The following is a 20,971-nucleotide window of genomic DNA, read 5'->3' as shown; positions in this document are numbered from 1 at the left end:
CCGTTGATAGTATCGAGGGCTATTGCAGGCTTCAGCGAGACATTGACAGAATGCAGAGCTGGGCTGAGAAATGACAGATGGAGTTCAACCTGGATAAATGCAAAGTGATGCATTTTGGAAGGTCGAACTTACATGCTGAATATCGGATTAATTGCAGGATTCTCGGCAGTGTGGAGGAACAGCAGGATCTTGGTGTTCAAGTGCATAGCTCCCTCAAAGTTGCCACCCAAGTGGATAAGGTTGTTAAGAAAGCATATGGTGTTTTGGCTTTCATTAACAGGGGGATCAAGTTTAAGAGCCGCGAGGTTATGCTGCAGCTCTACAAAACCCTGGTGAGACCACACTTGGAATATTGTGTCCAGTTCTGGTCGCCCTGTTATAGGAAAGATGTGGAGGCTTTGGGAGAGGGCAAAGGAGCTTTACCAGGATGCTGCCTGGACTGGAGGACGTATCTTACGAGGAGAGGCTGACGGAGCTCGGACTTTTCTCTCTGGAGAGAAGGAGGAAGAGAGGTGACCTGATCGAGGTGTATAAGGTAATGGGAGGCATGGATAGAGTCGATAGCCAGAGAGTGTTCCCCAGGGCAGGACTGACTGCCACGAGGGGTCATAGTTTTAAGGTGTTAGGAGGAAGGTATAGAGGAGATGTCAGAGGGAGGTTCTTCACCCAGAGAGTTGTGAGCGCATGGAATAGTTTGCCAGTGGTAGTCGTGGAAGTGGAGTCATTAGTGACATTTAAGTGACTGCTGGACATGCACATGGACAGCAGTGAATTGAGGGGAATGTAGGTTAGGTTATTTTATTTTTGGATTAGGATTATTCCACGGCACATCATCATGGGCTGAAGGGCCTGTACTGTGCTGTACTTTTCCACGTTCTAATTCCTCACTCCTGTTGCTATGCAAAGCTCATCTCCATACCTCCCCTTTCCCAATCCATCATGCTGTCTTTCCAATCTGCTGTCTGAAGATGGACAATGTCTTAAAACTCCTTGAACACGTCTGAAGGGGTCCCTCCTTCCTTGCTCCTCGATCAATCCTATAACCCTATCCATCGCAGGGAGGCGATGGCCTAGTGATATTTTCACTAAGACCATTAATTCAGAGAGCAAGGTAATGATCTGGGCACCTGGGTTCAAATCCCACCACGGCAGATGTTCACTAATGTCCTTTAGGGAAGGAAGCTACCGTCCTTACTTGGTCTGGCCTACATGTGACTCCAGACCCACAGCACTGTGGGAGACTCTTAACTGCCATACGGGCAATAAATGCTGGGATGCTCACACCCCGTGAATGAATAAAAAAAATGGGGTTCCTAATGTTTCTGCAAGACGACAAGCCAAGCAATGTCTACAAGCTCACTGACATCCAACAGGGAACACCCAGATCCTCAGCAAACGTTCCAGTGTGGCAAGATAGCATCGATGGACTGCAGAAATTCACTAGAACATTGGATACAGGGGGCAGATCTAATGTGTCTTTAGCAATCTTGAACCCCAGGATAACGTTCTGGGGATATGGGTTTGAACTCTCTCCCCACGGGAGGTGCTGACATTTGAATTCAATCAAAAATGTTCCACAAAAAGCTAACGGTGCCTCTGAAACTCACTGTCAATTGGTGTGAAAGCCCACCTGGTTCACTGATGTCCTCCAGGGAATGAAATCTATCTCCTTACCTGGTCTGGACTCCGTGCGATTCCAGACCCACAGCAATGGGGTGATTCTGAAGGAGGTGTAAAAACTTTTCAAGGATTGTAGGCATGGCAGCAGTTAGTGTCTGTCTGGAGGTGATAGTGAGCAACTTTCTTGAACCATTACAGCCCACGTGTTGGGAGTACACCCACACATGGTTGCGGAGGAAAATCACCGTTTCCTCGTGCTGCTCCCGGACCGGGCTCCTGCCCCCAACACCCAAACCCAAGCTTCGCAGATCTCGGCAAATGACACCAAATGTAACACTCTCTCCTGGGTCCCGCGCCACAGGGTTGTTAGGGAGGGCGTTCTTGGACTTTAACCCAATGACAGTGAATTTGGGAGGAGAACCTAAGGGGTATGATGTTCCCATGTATCTCCCGCACCTGTCCTTCTGTACGGCAGGCATCATGGGTTTGGAAGGTGCACTGGAGGAGGGTTGGCAAGTTGCTACAGTCTCACTGCAATTGTATCAAGAGGGAGTGAATGTTAAAGGTGGTACCTGCTGTGCAGTAGTGACTTCTTTCAAAAACACCTAAACGGCTGTAAATCACTTGGGACATCTGAGTCAGGAAGGACGCTTTGTCTTCACAAGTATTATTTATTTACATTTTAGCGGAAAAACATCAGAGGGAGAGTAGGAAGAGGGAGTCCTGCACTTTGACACAGAAATGGCATTTCAGGAAGAGAGGGCGTGGGGCGGAACAGACAGACAGGATGCATTACAGTTTGTCCACCAAATGTCACTGGATTTTGCTGGATAGATTTGCATTAACTGAAGCGACGACATCAATCAAATGAAAGGCAGTTGACAGGAGCGTTCAAACCTCTTGGAGACGCATTAAGGGAGCACAGTTTCCTCAGCAGTCGATCTGTAACCTTCTGACAGTGCTGAGAGGGGTGGGCAGTTTATTAAGAGAAGCCTAAATCTTGACAGGAGCTTTCTTGGCTCTCATCAGGGTGCTGTCATTTTGTTTCATTCACCAGTCTGTGTTCCTCATGCCATCTTATACAATTAATGGTTGGATCAGGGCAGTGGTGTAGAACTGAGAGACCTAGGGTTTCAGGTACGTAATTCATTGAAATCTGTGTCACGGGTAGACAGAGGGGCTTAAGAAGGCATTTAGCATGCTAGCCTTCACTGCTGAGACCTTTAACTGCAGGAGTTTGGTCATCGTGTTGAGGTTGTACAGCACATTGGCAAGGTCTCTTCTGGAGCATTGGGTGCAGTTCTGGTCGCCCAGTTATAGAAAAGGATATTATTAAACCGGAGAGGGTTCAGAAAAGATTTGCCAGGATGTTGCTGGGACTGAAGGGTTTGAGATATAAAAATAGACTGGAGAGGCTGGGACTTTGCTCACTGGAGGGTAGGAGGGTGAACGGTGGTGACCTTATTGAGGTTTATAAAGTCGTGACGAGTATAGACAAAGTGAATAACAAGGGTCTTTTCCCTAGGGTGAGGAAGTTCAAAACTGGACAGCATGGGTTTAAGGTGAAGGGGAAAGATTTAAAAGGGACCTAACGGGCATCTTTTTCATTCAGAGGGTGGTGCGTGTATGGAATGAGCTGCCAGAGAAGGTGGTGGAGGCTGGTACAATTATAACATTTAAAAGGCATCTGGATGGTACATGAATAGGAAGGGTTTAGAGGGATATGGACCAAATGGGACTAGACTAACTTAGGATATCATAGAATCTGTAGAGTATGGAAGCAGGCCTTTCAGCCCATCTAGTCCATACCGACACCTGCTTAGACCCACCTTCTGCCCTATCCCTGTAACCCTGCTTTTCCCATGGCCAGCCCACCTAGCCTGTAAAACTTTGGGCTGTGGGAGAACACCTGTGCAGATACGTAGAGACTGAGCAAACTCCACACAGACAGTTGCCCGAGGCTGGAAATGAACCCAGGTCCTTGGTGCTGTGAAGCACCACTGAGCTGCCGTGCCTCATCTAGTGTGCATCTGGTCAGCATGAATGAGTTGGGCCTCGGGGTTTGTTTCCCTGCTGTACAGCTCTATGACTCTAGAAAGAACTCCAATCTTGCTGCCCACCCATTCACCCCACCCTTCCCACTGACCAATCCCCACGACCCGACTATCTGAATCCGCCTATCACCATCCCACCTACCTTACCCCAGCCCCACCCATCCTCCCTCTATTTATTTCCCAGTGCCCCTTTCCCCCTTCCCAGCTCTGCTGAAGGGTCCCAACCCAAAACATCAACTTTCCTGTTCCTCAGATGCTGTGTTCCTCCAGCTCGACACTGCGATGGCTACAATAAACCTGATAGACATGGTTTTGTTTCCCCTTCATGAAGGCATGTTGACTTTGCTTGATCACATTACCTATTTCTAAATGCTCTGCTACTCCATCTTTTATAACAGACTGTAACATTTTCTAACTTCTATAATTAATGGTGCTGCTTTTTGTGGTGGCTCACACATATTTTACTGTATTTTCACAAATACAACTGATAAAAAGTCTCAATCCACTAATCTTCTACTTTCCCCAGTAACTGGCCTATTTTTGTCTCCTGCCCTTTACTGAATGAATGTGTGTTCACTCCCTTGTTATTACTTAGCTCCAGCCATATGAATTCCACACCAGCTGATTCAAGGTTAATTCTTGCTGTTGTATTTATACCATCTTGTCCTAATTAATTCAGCCCACTATCCTTTCCTTATTGCTTTTCCTGTTTGAAAAGGCAAGCAGCGCTGAATATGTGATCTCCTTCTAGCCATGTCTCCATGATGGATGTAAGACTATACTATTGGTTATCAGTTGTGTAGCCACAGGGGTAGGGCCAATGTGTGTGGTGTGGGTGACAGGGTTTGAAGAGGTATATTTACCCTTGGTCCCTACTCCATGATTCGGCCAATCTGGTTTTGGAGGACCACTGCAATTTCACTTCCACAAAACCCCAGCCTTGGCTAAATAAAAACCAAAATAACTGCAGATGCTGTAAATCAGGAACAAAAACAAAGTTGCTGGAAAAGCTCAGCAGGTCTGGCAGCATCTGTGAAGGATTAAACAGAGTTAATGTTTCAGGTCCTGTTCTGAAGAAGGGTCACCTGGCCTGAAACGTTAACTCTTTTTTTCCTTTACAGATGCTGCCAGACCTGCTGAGCTTCTCCAATAACTTCTGTTTTTGTCCCTGCCTTTGGTTGTAGGTTGGCTGTGCCAATATTCATAAATGACATTTCATCCTCTAGGCCAAACAAGCAGACAATGCTCCATTTCCATTCACAGACAACGAATTGTGATCTTGAAATTTACAAATTACCAACCGAACATGACAGGGATGGATGTAAGTTAGATCTTTCCCCTGGTTGGTGAGTCTCGAGCCAAGGAGCATGACCTTTCAGGACAGGGGGAAAGCCATTTTAGGCTGAGACAAGGAGGAATTCCCCCCCACTCAGACAGCATTGAATATTTGGAACAGTCTGTTCCAGAGGACTGTAAAAGCTCAGTCACTGAGCATGTTCGAGACAGAGATCGATGGATTTCTGGAGACTAGTGACATCAAGGAATATGGAGGTAGGTATTGAGATGGATGATCATCAATGACCTAATTGAGTAGTTCAGCAGGCTCAGTGACTTATTTCTATGTTCCTTGACCAGTCCCCTCCTGGCTAAATGGCCAAATCTCAAGTGTGAGCCATTTAGAATCATAGAATCCTACAGTGTAGAAACAGGCCCTTCAGCCCAACAAATCCACACCAACCCTCAGACCCATCCCCCTAATCTACACATATCTGAACACTATGGGCAATTTAACATGGCCAATCCACCTAGCCTGCACATCTTTGGACTGTGGGAGGAAACCCACACAGAGAATGTGCAAACTCTACACAGACAGTCACCCAAGGGTGGAATTGAACGTGGGTCCCTGGTGCTGTCAGGCAGCAGTGTTAACACTGAGCCACCGAGCCGCCCCAATTTTATTCAAGGTGTTCCTTTGAATTAATTCCTCTTCAACCAGGCTTTCAGTCACTTACCCGATTTTCTGTCATCATTCATTCCTGAATTGATAAGTGGTCTACTATGAGTGAAAGGTGCCATACAAATGCAAGCTGTTGCTCTTGTCCAACCACTGCTCCCTCACCCCTCATGAAGTCAGCCCCACATGTGCCTATAATTTGCACTGTGTCTCATTCAAACATTGACTCACTGTCAAAGGGCCTGGATAGAATTTCCAATGGTATCCTGCAGCCTAAGCTTGCAGACCAGAGCACATGGGGTGTTCGCAGGCCCCACTTCTCGGGTACTGGCCTGTGCTCAACCCCATAAGCCGGATCCCCGGGCCTCAGCTCTGGCAGATGTTAGGCACCTCAGACTGGGCCTACACCCACATGTTAAGTGAGGGGCCTGTTTGTGTCCGAACCATCCTCTCACTGACAACCTATGCAGAGAGACTGTGTGTGTGTGTGTGTGTGTGTGTGTGTGTGTGTGTGTGTGTGTGTGTGTGTGTGTGTAACCAGCCAACTTAAACTGACATCATGTGCTTGGCAATGATGCAAAACCCCCATTAGCTAATTGGACAATAATTGCAAAGGGAGACCTCTGCCAAAGAATAAATCCTGCTGACATTATTGGCTTAGGGTCTAGCCAGAGTGAGCGGCTGCAGCCAAAATGCAAAGCAATTCTTCAACCACACCCAGCGCCAAAGACAAATGGTAAGTGTTGTCTGCTCTGAAGGACGGATGCAGTGATCATCTGCTTTACTGGCTCAGACCATCGCTCGCCAAAGCATAAACAAGCAAGCAGCACTTATCTCTTTTCCCGATCTTGATCTTGTCTAGCTTTATGAGGTCCTTTCACACCTTGTTGGGCCAGCCTTGTACAAACTGCAGCAAGGCTCCTGCCTCTGGGCTCAGAGACCGTGGCTTTCCTTTTTGGAAAGTGCACACTACGTATGCTTCGAGCCCACGCAGCTTCGAGCAGTCAGGGATTTAAGAGGGCTGCCAACTCTCCAGGGGTTAGCCTGGAATCTCCCGAAATTAACGACTGACCTGCCAACTCACTGCTGCAGGCAATAACAAAGGAAGACTTGCATTGATGTAGCACTTCCCGCAACTGTCAAACACCTCTAAACCACATGGGCAACAGGGCCTTCTTTCTAAACAAAAAATGATGTATTCACTGTTGGGATGCAGGAAGCATGGAAGCCAGTTTGTGCACAGCAAGATCCCAGAAACTGCACTGACCTGACCTCCTGATTTTGCTTGCATTTTTCGGCCGAGGGATCAATGTTGCCCAGGAAATTAGGGGCTACAGGCACCCAAGCAAAAACATCAAAGGGGCACAGGTTAAAAAAAAGAAATCATGTTTGTCTTTTCTTTAGAGAGCATGTGTCTGTGGCTCAGCTGGCAATGTACTCCCTCCTCTGAATGACCAGCTTCAAGATCCAGCCACATTGTTGTAATAAACTGCAGAAATCAATGTGGTCACTCCAGTGCAGGACTGAGGGGTGAGCTGCACTGTCAGAGGTGCCATTTTCAGAAGAGGCATTAATCTTCTGTTCTCAAAGGTGGATCACAAAGATCTTTTTGAAACAAAAAAGGACGGGAGTTCTCTTAGGAGTCCTGGTCAGCACGTACCCCTCAACCAACATCATAAAATCAGATTGGTGATTATCAAATGCTCACTGTGGGATCGAACTGTGCACCAATTGGTCACCATACTTCCTACGCTGTAACAGCAACAACAGCTCACAAAGTACTTCATTTGCGGCATGAAAAACTAGGAGGTCGTGACAGGTGCTATGTAAATGCAAACCATTCTTTCTTAATGGCTGTAAAATATGTTAGAGGTGGAACGAACCAACCGCCATCCAATTAAGTAACAGAGGAGTTGCTGACCTTCCTGAAGTTTAAGTCTATCCTTTACACTCACGCATAATGCCAGTTCATGAAGGATACAAGTGGAGCCGAGCTTTACCCAATGTCACACTTATTTACAGTGCAAAGCATTACAAAAAAAACACTTCCAGTCAGTTAGCTCAGTTGGTCAAACAGCTAGACTGTGATGCAGACCAACTCCAACAGAATGGCTCCATTTCTCCCAGCAGCTGAGGTTCCCATGAAGATGCTTTCCCTTTGCCTGAGGATTGGTGACCCTCTACTAATGGAGAGGCACTGCAGTGCCATTACCAAGGAGCTCTCGTGGTAGTGTCCCTACCTCTGGATCAGGAGGCCTGGGTTCAAGTTCCTGAGGTGATCCTGAACAGATTAATTTAAAAATGTCTACCCCTCTTCACTCAACCATACTTGGTTTCAGTGAGTCAAAATCTATCGCTGCACAAGTGAAACCCAAATCACCCCAGTTTTGGGTTCCGTATCTAAGGAAGGATGTGCTGGCATTGGAGGGAGTCCACCGGAGGTTTACATGAATGATCCGGAGACAAAGGACTTACCATATGAGGAGCAGTTGAGGGTTCTGGGTCTGTACTCGTTGGAGTTTAGAAGGAAAACGGGGTGGGGATCTGATTGGAACTTACAGAACACTGAAAGGCCTGAATGGAGTGGATGTGGAGAAGGTGTTTCCACAAATAGGAGAGACTAGGACCCAAAGGGACAGCCTCGGAGTGAAGGGATGACTCTTTAGAACTGAGATGAGGAGGAACTTCTTCAGCCAGGGGGTGATGAATCCATGGGACTCATTGCTGCAGAGGCTGGGTCATTGAGTGGTTTGAAGACAGAGATGGATTCATTCTTGATTGGTAAAGGGATCAAAGGTTACAGGGAGGAGGGAGGGGAATGGGTTTGAGAAACATATCAGCCATGACCGAAAGGTGCAGCAGACTTGAGGGGCCTAATTCTGCTCCTTTCTCTTGTGGTATAATTCATAGTCTCCTCCTAGAGATAACTGGACACTGTTATTTCAAAGATAACATCCTTCACCCTCCCAAGGCCAGTCAGTTACCCAGAGCACTGTCAGTTACTCAGGTTTATGGAATTCCCAGCACAGAAGCATAACATGACAGCATTTTATGCTTCACACAAGCTCCTTCTCTCTCAAACTGACCTAACTCTACTCCCTCTCTTCCTAGCGTATCCATCTAAATTTCTTTTAGATGCATCTCTGATACCTGCTGGAGCCACTCTGTGTGGGAGCAAGCTCTACATTCTCCCCTTGAATTCCCAATTGCATTTATTAGTGTCTATTTTTTATTGATGAATCTGAGTTCTGGTCTCACAAACAGAGGCAGCATCTGCTCAGCATCTGTCTTATTTAACCCTGTAATAATCTTGATGAATATTAAAGTTCTGTTTGAAATCACCAAGGTCCTTAAAGAGGCAGACAGTGGCGTCTGGCTGTAGGATCAGTTCCTGTTCTGGATTGCTAATCTGTGACCCATTCTGAGGCTCAGGCTTGACTGTGATGCCCACTGCAGTGGAAATGCCTGCTGGCACCCGACTTCTTAGGTCATGCACAGAATAGCCAAGGGATGTGGAATGTCCTTTCCCATAGCAATTATCAAAGCATTTCAGATACAGCTCTTGCAACACCGTGGAAGTGCCCTATCTCTGAGTCAGCGAGGTCTGGGTTTAAGTCCCATCTGCTCTTGAGGCATGTCTTAACACTTCTGCAGAGGTTGACTGGGAAAATATCTAAAAAGATTCTCGCAACAAGGGTGGTCAAACAGCTAGGCTTTGCAGAGTTTCTGCAGAAGAAATGTGTAGGGATGGAATTTCACTACCTAGGACCCAAGCAACTGAAGGCAATGATTAAAATCAGGATAAAACCCACAGAATTGGGGAAGAGCAGGGATCTCGGAGGGTTGTGGAGCGAGAGACACTTGGCATCTGGAGGGACCTGGAAACAAAGGATAAGGACTTTGTAACTGAAGATCTACAGATAGAGAGCCAAAGAAGATCAGTGAACAGTCACTGTCTACAGGTGAGAAGTGAAAGAGGGCTAACAAAATGGAGGGAGAGGGGGAGAAATATAAAGACATGCACCTTGACGGTAGCACATGTTGTTTGGGTAACTCGGGTACAAGCAACATAAAAACAACGCACCAATGATCATTAAAAGCTACAATCGGGGAAAGTTATCCAGGGGAGTTGTTAATTATTCATATCTTCAAGCAAGAGGAGAAAGAATGCATATTTCAAAAGGAACTTTAAAAACAATGAGTTTATACCTCTAATCTCTGAAGTCTCAGACTCCATGCTGCATTTTCACAATACACCATAACTGAATCAGAAAATTATAGCCAGCAGCACAAGCTGTACTTAAATGACAATTTTTCTTTTCATCATTCCCATCCCAAATGTATTTGAGATGCTATATCCAGTAAGCCATCCACTTGAAGTTATTTTATTTTTTAAACAGGATGCTAGTTTGTTTATTAACATGATAAAAAGATGTTAATTGGAGGTTCATTACTATGCAAATTTATTTCATTCTTAATAGCGGATGTTAATTAAGACAGCATCCTGGTTATCAGTATTCAAAGAAACCTGTTTTTTTTTAAGTGTATAAACAAATTACTTTAACCTGCCAACTTTCTTCTTTCTTTTCTTTCTTTCTTGGTCACAACACAATTGTTGATGCTCTCACAAAGGAAAAACGTGCATTTATAGAGCACCTTTTGCCACTTCAGGGTGCCCTGGAAGGCATTACAGGCAAGAAGGTAGCAAGGTGTCGAACTGGGCGAACACAGCTGGCCAAGCAGCATCAGAGGAACAGGAAAGCTGATGTTTCGAAACTTCAGCTTTCCTGCTCCTCTGATGCTGCTCAGCCTGCTGTGTTCAGGCAGCTCTGGACCTTGTTATCTCAGATTCTCCGGCAGTTCTTACTATCTCTCACAGGCAAGATGCTTCTTTAGACTGAAGTTCTTGTGACATGGGAACCAATTCGCACACTGACAACTCCCATACACAGGAATGTGATCATGACATATAGACCACTTCATCAGCAATGACGGTTGAGGGATAAATCTTGGTCTTCAGACACCAGGAGCAACTCATTATAGAATCATCACAAAATCCCGACAGAGTGGAAACAGACCATTCGGCCCAACAAGTCCACACCACCCCTCTTAAGAGCATCCCACCCAGACCCATTACCCTACATTTCCCACATCTAACCCACCTAGCCTAAACATCCTGGGCACTTTGGGCAATTAAATGTTTCCTCATCTCATATCTAAATGATCTACCTCGTATCCTGAAAGTGTGATCCAGTGTCCCAGGCTCCCCATCCAGGAGAAACAAACTTCCTGCATCTAGCCTATCCAGCCCTAGAGCCATACAGCACAGAAACAGACCCTTCAGTCCAATCTACCCATGCCAACCAGATATCCGAAATTAATTGAGTCCCATTTTCCAGCATTTGGCCCACTGAGACCCTCTAACCCCTTCCTATTCATATACCCATTCAGATGCCTTTTAAATGCTGTAATTGTACCAGCCTCCACCACTTCCTCTGGCAGTTCATTCCACACACGCACCACCCTCTGTGTGAAAACATTGCCCCTCAGGTTCCTTTTAAATTAGAATTTTAAATCAGCCCGATTAGAATTTGATACATTTCAATCAAATCCTCTTTTAGCTGCCTGAACTCTAGTGAATGCAGGCCCAGTCAAACCAATCCTGGTCTACGATATTCTCACCACTGGTACTAGCTGAGCTATGGCTGCTACATGCCTTTTTGAGTTGGAAGATCAAAACTATGCAGTACTTCAGGCACTGTCTCACCAAGGCCTCAACTAATAAGCAAGAAACTGAGGGCTGAATTGGCAGATCTTACTACCTGAGAAAAAGCAGCAGCATCAATACAATCCTTCTCTCTTGCAAAGTGGACCTGAGCCTGGGGCAGGCTCAAGTGTACCACATTCCACAGGGCAGAGTGGCCAGGCTATTCCACTACGGAGGGCATGCTGCAGCAGACTGGGTCAAAGAATTGTCACTCAAAGCAAGCAGGACCAAAACCAGGGGGCAGTCAATAGATAACAAGGGTGCAAGAGAATAAGGAATTGAGATGAGGGAGTGGAGAGGGACTGCGAGGAAGTTCTATCAACAGCAGGTACATAAAACCACATTGATATACAAAATAAGAAGTCCCAAGTTCCCTGTTAGCCAAACTGCTAACCAAAGATATTATAAGCCCATAAAATATAGGAGCAGAATGAAATCATATGGCCCATCGAGTCTGCTATGTCATTCAATCATGGCTGATAAGTTTTTCAACTCTATTCTCCTACCTTCTCTCTGTAACTGTTGATCTGTTTACTAATCCAGAACCTATTCATCTCTATCTTAAATACACTCAAAGACTTGGCCTCCACAGCCCTCTGCTGCAAAATGATCCACATATTCACTCATCATCTCAGTTATAAATGGGTTATCCTTTCACTCTGAGGCTGTGCCCCCAGGTCCTCGTCTCTCCCGCTGGTGGAAACATCTTCTACACATCCATGCCATCCAGGCCTCTCAGTATTTTGCAAGTTTCAATCAAAACCCCCCTCAACAGAGAATTTTTTTTTATTCATTCATAGGATGATGGCATCACATGGCCAGGCCAGCATTGATTGCCTAATTGCCCAGAGGGCAGTTGAGAGTCAACCACATTGCTGTAGGTCTGGAGTCAGATGTAGGCCAGGCCAGGTAAGGATGGCAGATTTCCTTCCCTAAAGAACATTAGTGAACCAGATGGTGTTTTTCCAACAGTCAACAGTGGTTTCTTGTTATCATCAGACTCTTTATTCCAGATTTCTTTATAATTGAATCCAAGTTCTACTAATCTACTATTTATGCTGCAGCTCTATAAAACTCTGGTTCGACCACTGTTAGAATATTGTGTTCCGTTCTGGTCACCTCATTATAAGAAGGAAGTGGAAGCTTTAGAGAGGGTGCAGAGGAGATTTACCAGGATGCTGCCTTGACTGGAGGGTAGGTCTTATGAGGAAAGATTGAGGGAGTGGGGGCTTTTTTCATTGGAGCAAAGAAGGATGAGAGGTGACTTGATAGAGGTGTACATGATGATGAGAGGCATAGAGAGAGTGGATAGTCAGAGAATTTTTCCCAGGGTGAAAATGACTATTACGAGGGGGCTTAATTTTAAGGTGATTGGAGGAAAATACAGGGGAGATGTCAGAGGTAGGTTCTTCACACAGAGAGTGGTGGGCAAGTGGAATGCACTGCCGGCAGCGGTAGTGGAGTCAGATACTTTACAGACTTTTAAGCGACTCTTAGACAGGCACATGGAGGACAGTAAAATATAGCATATGCAGCGTAGATTGATATTAGTGGGATAATAGGTCAGCATAACATCATGGGCCAAAGGGCCTGTACTGTGCTCTGCACAATGAGCAGGATTTGAACCCAAAACATCACCGGAATTTCTGGATTAACAGTCCAGCAATAATACCACTTGGCCGTCACTCATTCCTTGCTGTTCCAGCAATCCATGGGAATAAACAAGACTGCAGAAAGCTGGAACCTGCAGCCAGAACCGTACGATGGCATGGATCCTGCCAGGGCCTGACACAATTCGAGTCAGACAGTCAGAGGGGAACTCGAAAGCCGAGTGAGGTGGAGTGAGCCGGGGTGGGGAAGGAGCCAGGACTGCTGCAAGATTGAGACTCCAGCCAATACAGATCACGTACACTGCAATGATACCCAAACAGAACATCAAAGGAGGTTACACCACTGCCATCTGGACCAATGTTCCAGTTGGCCATCCTGCTTTTTGATGTAAATTAGCCAAATGGTTAAGACTGTCAGACCTGATTAAACCATGAGTTACTTCAAAGACAAAGGAGATGGGGAACAAACTGTGCCGCGAAATCCATGACATTGAAGCTTTAGCAAATGAGCTTCAGGCATAGTTAGAGTCTCCGAGAGTGCGAATGGGTTATTTAGCCTTGAAGTTATAAAAGCTGACAGAGTAAATGGAAAGGTGAAACACGTTTGCAAAGGGTTTGCGAGAGTTTAAAAGTGATAAAGCATCTGAAAAATGTTAAATGCACCCAACCCACAGCCCTACCTGCCCAGTTACCGAACCTTCCCAGGGATTTTCCCCTCTCGGTGTGTTACCTCTCACAGAGAGGGGCAGTGTCACCAAAGTGGAAATAGGGTCTGGCAATGCAGGGGAGAGATCCCTGTCAGAGGGCAAATGGGGAGTAGGGAGCATTCATGGTGACAATGAAATAGCAAGGAAGACGGAGAATGAGCTAGATAGAAAGACAAAAGACGTGCTGAACGACAGACAGAAACAGAGCTAAAGAAATATGGACAGAGAGCATGAGTAAAACAGAGAGACATAAAGGGAGCAGACAGACAGAGAGGAGGAGTGTCAGATGACAGGGAGATGGAGTGACAGAGAGAGAGGGAAGGACTGACAAACAAAGACAGAGTGAGAGACAGTTAGAAACAGAGACAGAGAGAGAGCAACATAGAGAGAGAGATACAGAAAGAGAGAGGAAGAGAAAGTGAAAGAGAAAGGGATAGAGAAAGAGGCAGATGGAGATAGAGATAGGCAGACGGCGAGAAAGACAGATGTGCAGAAAGAGGGAGAGGAAGGGAGGGGGCAGAGACAGGGAGAGCGAGCGAGTGAGAGAGGGGGAGAAAGAGAGAGAGACAAAGATGCAGACAGAAGTTAAATACACACAAACAAAAGCAAAGTCATCAGAAATAAACCACAACGTCAGCTTTTGTGCTCCTGGGATGCTGCTTGGCCTGCTGTGTTCATCCAGCCTCACATTTTATTATCTTGGAATCTCCAGCATCTGCAGTTCCCATTATCTCAGAAATAAACCACAGCTCTGTGACCATTACCTGCAGGTAGGAAGGAGCAGCCAAGGGTGTGGAACAGCCATATACTGTACATGGACAGTGTCTAACCCCAGGTCACCCCACTGCTTGCAGCTACAATCAACTCAGCAGAGGTACAGCTAACCCTTATTCACTGCAGCTGTACAGAGATAGACATTTTGACCTACATGTGTGTATTTTGGGAACAGTGAGGTTGTATGTGTCGGCCATGCGAGCTGAGTGCATTGCGACAAGATATCAGATGAATGTGCACCGTCAGCAACCAGAGCTCTCCTCTCACTGCAGCTGAACAAAAATCTCCTGATTCCTTCAATACATCGTAAAGAGCAAGCTCAACTGCTTTCAACATTTAACTGTTCCCTTATTGGATGCACTCATATTTTCAATATCCCAGCTATTCCCCTGAGACAATGTCATGGGAAGTGAAGATTTTCAGATGTAACAAGACTGAAGAATGTGGGGGAGTAAGTGTTTCATGGTGAGTAGGAGTGACTCATTCTCCATTTTAAAATCACGCCTTTTGTCCTTGCTGTATATTTCCACCTTAAATCCCTGTGCTTACAGCTCAAATAAAAAAAAATCACTGCAAACCAATCGCATTGTAATGATACTGACTCATCAGTGATGCAGTGCCCCCAGTGAGGATAGAGTGCAACAGCAGCGTGGCAAGTTTACATAGGACATTTTCCTTTCTAAATGTGACTAATGAAAACAAATGGCGGATCTAGCCGACCTTCATTTGATTGTATGTGCCCTAATTTTTAAAGCAGCCTTTGTATGCAAAGAAATCGACTCTGCATTCAGATATTGCCTTCACGAGCTCAGGACCATCCCACAAACATACATAGCCAATAAAGTATTCCTGAGATCAAGTACTGTGACAATACAAGAAATTTATGCACAGCAAACAAAAAACGCTACAGCTTGGAATTAGTTCAAATGGTAGAGGGCTCGCTTTGTATGTGAGAGGTGCCGGGATCAGTGCCCACATTCTCTACCCCATTTAGGGTGGCACAGTGGCTCAGTGGTTAGCACAGCTGCCTCACAGCACCAGGAATCTGGGTTCAATTCCACCCTTGGGTGACTGTCTGTGTAAAGTTTACACATTCTCCCCACATCTGTGTGGGTTTCCTCCCACAGTCCAAAGATGTGCAGGCCAGGTGGATTGGCCATGCTAAATTGCCCCATAGTGTTCAGGGATGTATAGACTAGTGGAAAAGGGTCTTGGTGGGATGCTTTGAGGGTCAGTGTGGACTTGTTAGGCCAAAGGGCCTGTTTCCACACTGTAGGGATTGTATGATTTATAATGGAGAGTTCTTTTCCCAGAATCCATTGCAGAAAAGAACATGCTCTATCACCTGGCACAGAGCTGTGCCAACTATCAATTCCAAAGGCAAGGGTGGTTTACTTGGATAAAAGGCTTCCATCTCCACCAAAGCAAAAACATTTCTTTCACAATGCCCACTGCCAGCCCCTGCTACTTAACTTGAGTTAATAAATTGAGGGATGCCCATCATTTGTGAATGTCCTTGGTTTCACAGTGCTCTTTTGCAGTTTGTTTTGACCACACAAACTACTTGGATTGCAGGTTTTTGTTGAAAATAGTCTCTACTGTACAACCACAATAGAAGTCTGCTCTAACGATCCAGTACATTAAGCGCCTGACCTTTGTTTCTTGCCCTATTTATTACAAAGCAGCGTATCCTCCTGATTCACCACTGGCAGGTTTTATCTGTTAAAAAGCTAAACTGTTAACATTTAGGTTGAGGGAGAGAAGAGTAGGTCCAAACCACAATTTTAAACTTATTGAAGTGCATTCATGAGTGTGTGAAATATCGCTAAATAAAATGAACTGATAAAGTGGTTAAGGGAGAGGTCATTTGAAATGTCGTGGGAGAACTTTAATAGAATATTTCAGAATGTATAGAATAGATACATTCCAACAAGAAAGAAAATTTCTCAGAAGAGGATCTACTGTCTGTCATTAACTAGAGACTTAACCATCATATCAAACTTAAACAAAAACTATATAATTGTGAAAAGATGGGTGGCAAGTCAGAAGATTGGATAGAACGTTAGAATAACTAGAAGATTAATATGGGGGCAAAATGAAGAGTACAAGAGAAAGGTAGCTGGAAACCGTGTTAGGGAAATGGAGCTGGAGCTGGATGAACTACGGATCATTCGGGAGGCAGAGGGGGTAATTGAGAGGAGTCACCGGGAGTTGGTCACTCCTAAGGCTCAGGACAACGATAGATGGGTTACAGTTAGGGGGAGGAAAGGGGACAGACAGACAGTGCAGAGATCCCCCTGTGGGCATTCCCCTCAGCAATTAGTATACCGTTTTGGATACTGCTGGGAGGGTTGACCTACCAGAGGAAAGCCATAGTAGTCAGTTCTCTGGCACTGACCCTGACACTGTGGCAAAGAAGGGAAGGGGGCAGAATAGAAATGTACTCGTGTTAGGGGACTCGATAGTTAGGGGAATCGACAGGAGATTTTGTGGTCAGGATCAGGATTCCCGGAAGGTATGTTGCCTCCCTGGTGCCAGGGTCCGGGGCGTCTCCGATCGGGTGTATAAGGTTCTAAAAGGGGAGGGCGAACAGCCAGAAATCGTGTTACATATTGGCACTAATGATATAGCCAGAAAAAGGATTGAGGATATAAAAAGTGATTTCAGGGAGTTAGGATGGAAGCTGCAAAGCAGGACGAACAGAGTAGTATTCTCTAGTTTACTACCGGTGCCATGAGATAGCGAGGCGAGGAACAGGGAGCGGGCGCAGCTTAACACGTGGCTACGCAGCTGGTGTAGGAGGGAGGGCTTCAGATATGTAGATAATTGGGATGCCTTCTGGGGAAGGTGGGACCTGTACAAGAAGGACGGGTTGCATCTGAACTGGAAGGGGACCAATGTCCTGGATGGAAGGTTTGCTCGAGTAGTTCGAGAGGGTTTAAACTAGTATGGCAGGGGGGTGGGAACCTGAGCTGTACACCGGAGGTGAGAGTTGATGCAGGTGAGGCAGTAGCAAGAGGCAGACCAGCTAGTGGGAAGGATTTTCCTGGGAAGGAACCAAGGGATCAGTTAAAGTGTGTTTGCTTTAACACAAGGAGTATCAGGAATAAAAGTGATGAACTTGGAGCATGGATCAGTACCTGGTGCTATGATGTTGTGGCCATAACAGAGACATGGGTTTCTCATGGGCAGGAATGGTTGCTGGATGTTTCAGGGTTTAGAGCATTTAAAAAGAATAGGGAGGGGGGAAAAAGAGGAGGGGGTGTAGCACTACTAATCAGAGAGGGTATCACAGCTACAGAAGCTTCCATTGTCGAGGAAGATCTGCCTACTGAGTCAGTATGGGTGGAAATTAGGAACAGCAAGGGAGTAGTCACCTCGTTAGGGGTTTACTACAGGCCCCCCAATAGCAGCAGGGAGATTGAAGAAAGCATAGGTCGGCAGATTTTGGAAAAGTGTAGACGTAGTAGGGTTGTTGTAATGGGTGACTTTAACTTTCCCAATATTAAGGCATTTGATAAGGTTCCCCATGGTAGGCTCATTCAGAAGGTCAGGAGGAATGGGATACAGGGGAACTTAGCTGTCTGGATACAGAATTGGCTGGCCAACAGAAGACAGCGAGTGGTAGTAGAAGGAAAATATTCTGCCTGGAAGTCAGTGGTGAGTGGAGTTCCACAGGGCTCTGTCCTTGGGCCTCTAATGTTTGTAATTTTTATTAATGACTTGGACGAGGAGATTGAAGGATGGGTCAGCAAGTTTGCAGACGACACAAAGGTTGGAGGTGTCGTTGACAGTGTAGAGGGCTGTTGTAGGCTGCAGCGGGACATTGACAGGATGCAGAGATGGGCTGAGAGGTGGCAGATGGAGTTCAACCTGGATAAATGCGAGGTGATGCATTTTGGAAGGTTGAATTTGAAAGCTGAGTACAGGATTAATGATAGGATTCTTGGCAGCGTGCAGGAACAGAGGGATCTTGGTGTGCAGATACATAGATCCCTTAAAATGGCCACCCAAGTGGACAGGGTTGTTAAGAAAGCATATGGTGTTTTGGCTTTCATTAACAGGGGGATTGAGTTTAAGAGTCGTGAGATCTTGTTGCAGCTCTATAAAACTTTGGTTAGACCGCACTTGGAATACTGCATCCAGTTCTGGGTGCCCTATTATAGGAAAGATGTGGATGCTTTGGAGAGGGTTCAGAGGAGGTTTACCAGGATGCTGCCTGGACTGGAGGGCTTATCTTATGAAGAGAGGTTGACTGAGCTCGGTCTCTTTTCATTGGAGAAAAGGAGGAGGAGAGGAGACCTAATTGAGGTATACAAGATAATGAGAGGCATAGATAGAGTTGATAGCCAGAGACTATTTCCCAGGGCAGAAATGGCTAGCACGAGGGGTCATAGTTTTAAGCTGTTTGGAGGAAAGTATAGAGGGGATGTCAGAGGCAGGTTCTTTACGCAGAGAGTTGTGGGAGCATGGAATGCGTTGCCAGCAGCAGTTGTGGAAGCAAGGTCATTGGGGTCATTTAAGAGACTGCTGGACATGTATATGGTCACAGAAATTTGAGGGTGCATACATGAGGATCAATGGTCGGCACAACATTGTGGGCTGAAGGGCCTGTTCTGTGCTGTACTGTTCTATGTTCTATGTTCTATGTTCTATTGACTGGAACCTCCTTCGAGCAGAAGATTTGAATGGAGCTGTTTTTGTAAGGTGTGTTCAGGAGGGTTTCCTAACGCAGTACGTTGACGGGCCGACGAGGGGAGAGGCCATTCTAGACTTGGTGCTCGGAAACGAGCCGGGGCAGGTATCAGATCTTGTGGTGGGAGAGCATTTTGGTGATAGTGACCATAACTGCCTCACATTCTACATAGCTATGGAGAAGGAGAGGATTAGGCAAAATGGGAGGATATTTAGTTGGGGAAGAGGAAACTATGACGCGATTAGACATGAGTTAGGAAGCATGGACTGGGAGCAATTGTTCCATGGTAAAGGCACTATAGACATGTGGAGACTGTTTAAGGAGCAGTTGTTGCGAGTGATGAGTAAATATGTCCCTCTGAGACAGGCAAGAAGGGGTAAGATAAAGGAACCTTGGATGACGAGAGCGGTGGAGCTTCTCGTCAAAAGGAAGAAGGTAGCTTACATAAGATGGAGGAAGCTAGGGTCAAGCTCAGCTCTAGAGGATTACAGGCAGGCGAGGAAGGAGCTCAAAAATGGTCTGAGGAGAGCCAGGAGGGGGCACGAGAAAGGCTTGGCAGAACGGATTAGGGAGAACACAAAGGCATTTTACACTTATGTGAGGAATAAGAGCATGGTCAAAGAAAGAGTAGGACCGATCAGGGATAGCATAGGGAACTTGTGTGTGGAGTCTGAGGAGGTAGGGGAAGCCCTAAATGAGTTTTTTGCTTCTGTCTTTACGAAAGGAACGAACATTGTAGTGAATGAAACCTTTGAAGAGCAGGTGTGCATGCTGGAATGGATAGAGATAGAGGAAGCTGATGTGCTGAAAATTTTGTCAAACATTAAGATTGACAAGTTGCCAGGCCCGGACCAGATTTGTCCTCGGCTGCTTTGGGAAACAAGAAATGCAATTGCTTTGCCACTTGCGAAGATCTTTGCATCCTCGCTCTCCACTGGAGTCGTACCTGAGGACTGGAGAGGGGCAAATGTAATTCCTCTCTTCAAGAAAGGAAATAGGGAAATCCCTGGCAATTACAGAACACTGGTGAAGCCGAGGTAGATAGATTCTTGATAAAGTGAGGGGGTGTAATGTTACCAGAGAATATAGAGTAATATTTAGAGTATACAGAGTAACATAGAATAATCAAAGCTGCCACGATCTTATTGAATGACAAAGCAGGCTCAAAGGGGCCAAGTGTCCTACTCCTGTTCCTAATTTGTATATTTGTCAGTAACAGTACAATGAGAGCTCTACAGCATCAAACACACTTCAAAGTGTTGTAAATACTCAAATCCGTGAGTATTTCCTGCTGGTTTTCCTGACCTGATATCTTGGCCCCTCTCCAGTGCAGGAGGTAGATTTGTAGAAGCAGCTGCCTTATCAACAGAAACCTTCCCACAACAATTGGTACCTTACTGATCTCAGCATGTCCCTATTTAGCCACTGGGAATGTTCACACAGGTTAAACACAGCTCCATTTCAGCATGTTCGAATCACAACCTTGCTGCTGACTGCCTGTGAGGAAAGCTACAGGGCATCACTTAATATTACACACACATTCCAGATACATAGCTCGACACAGGGAAAATCTGCACACTTCTCTCAGCCCTTGAGCTGATCAAAATCATTTCAATGCTGTCTTACAAATGGCCATCACAAAGAAGCAGTGGAACAAGAGAAAGCCATTCAGCCCCTCAAGTCAATTCTACCTTTCAATGAAATTGTGGTTGATCTGCAATGTAACCCTATGGACCTGCCTTGTCTTCTTATCCCAATACAGCTCTCTCTATTTCACCGCAATGGCATC

At 45.8% G+C, this 20,971-nt stretch overlaps 1 protein-coding gene across 4 annotated transcripts in view; it reads right to left on the bottom strand.

Annotated features, from left to right (window-relative positions):
• LOC125460469 (plexin-A1-like) overlaps positions 1-20,971 on the bottom strand; it is a 512,196-nt gene that overhangs the window by 248,285 nt on the left and 242,940 nt on the right. The window lies entirely within an intron of this gene.

This window comes from Stegostoma tigrinum, chromosome 11 (genome assembly GCF_030684315.1).
Source record: "Stegostoma tigrinum isolate sSteTig4 chromosome 11, sSteTig4.hap1, whole genome shotgun sequence".
Classification (NCBI taxonomy): Eukaryota; Metazoa; Chordata; class Chondrichthyes; order Orectolobiformes; family Stegostomatidae; genus Stegostoma; species Stegostoma tigrinum.
This window is presented reverse-complemented; position numbering and strand designations above follow the sequence as displayed.